The following is a 1,483-nucleotide window of genomic DNA, read 5'->3' as shown; positions in this document are numbered from 1 at the left end:
GATAATATATTATGATAATATAAATAAATGTTATATCATTTCATACCATACTAACATACTATATTCCCCTCTCAGCATCCCTAAGCTTGTTCCTTGTTTTTCCCAAGTACATATAAATTCTGCTCATTTGCTCATTTGCCAAGTAATATTTTTTTGTAACTGTTGATGCAGAATAGAATACTTTACATTTATATGATTGTTATTTTTACATTTCACATTAATAGATCCAGACACACACATACATATTATTGCATATGGCAGTTTAAAATATAGATCTTGATGGAAATTGTGGCCCATGCTTGTGCTTCAGGAAATAAAATAAAATGTACGTATGGACAAAAGTAATGGCTTTTGATGGGACACTTTTGAAACACAAGCACCATAAAATGGAATCGCTCTATTATAATAACTATTAGTAGCTAATGGTATCACAGCAGCTGTGTGTGCTCCTGGAAAACCCTGGCATGCCTGTGTCCCTTTTCCAGCATTAGTTCGCTACATTTCTGGTGTTGGGATTGAATTCTGGAAGACATGAATAGAACTCGCCAGAACCTGGCCCAGTATAATGCCTGAAGGGTCACTTCTCCTGCACAAGCCTGATTGGAGATGTGACCTGAGCCTGGCTGGGTATTTAGTTCCTCTGTTTGCTCATTTTCCCCCCTCGAAGCTCAGAGTAAATATTATTCCAAGTTACTGAATCCAATTAGTTCACAACAGGTGATTGAGCAGAATGGGTCAGTTTAGGCGAGGCAGATAGGAAAAGCTTCCCGTGAAAGCAGAAACAAAATGCATGACATGGGGGTTGAAAAATGTTCTTTTAATTTCACACCACAGCCATGTACAGTTGGGTCTCCTAGCCGGCACACATTAACCCTTCCAGCCCCTGCTGTACAAAAATGAGTTCAGTTTCATCCGATGAAACAACAGCATACTCTAAATTCATTCAATAAATGGGAGGCATTCAGCTAACAATTCCTGGGCCTGAACATTGCAACTCTCAATCGACCTAAATAAATCTAATCAGTGTCACACCTAAGGACCGATCTAATTATTACATGATAAGGACTTAGCACATCTGTAACCCTTTCGTGCTGGCTGCATTTGGATCACACTGGGAGCCCCAGCGGTTTTCAGAGCTGCCTTTTGTCTCTATTTGGGTAAATCTACAGGAGGTGCCTCACAAATACATAAATAATGTACAGTTCAGAACAGGGATTCTAATGTTTGTTACATGCAATAATATTGGCTGTGGCCTGTCCTAATTAAATATTACCTAAAAAGATCACTGCTTCCCAAAGTAATAACCAAACAAGCTGCACCTTTGTTTAGCAAGCCACCTACAACATACGCAATACAAATAAGTATATAATTCATCACATATGCTTATTTTCAATATATATATCCTATTCCATTCAATTTATATATCTTTAAAATATAAATCAGAATGTAAGGTGACCGTAAACTATTACACCCAGCTGTAATT

The 1,483-nt window shown here is 37.7% G+C and overlaps 1 protein-coding gene across 1 annotated transcript in view; it reads left to right on the top strand.

The window, feature by feature from the left end:
* The window catches only part of TBX1 (T-box 1), a 28,475-nt gene that overhangs the window by 3,638 nt on the left and 23,354 nt on the right, over positions 1-1,483 (top strand). The gene's annotated exons all lie outside the window — the stretch shown is intronic.

The sequence above is a fragment of the Nanorana parkeri genome, unplaced genomic scaffold, assembly GCF_000935625.1.
Source record: "Nanorana parkeri isolate BGI_ZX_2015 unplaced genomic scaffold, ASM93562v1 scaffold260, whole genome shotgun sequence".
In the NCBI taxonomy this organism is placed as follows: domain Eukaryota; kingdom Metazoa; phylum Chordata; class Amphibia; order Anura; family Dicroglossidae; genus Nanorana; species Nanorana parkeri.
Note: the sequence above shows the minus strand (reverse complement) of the source record. Positions and strands in the feature narration are given on the sequence as shown.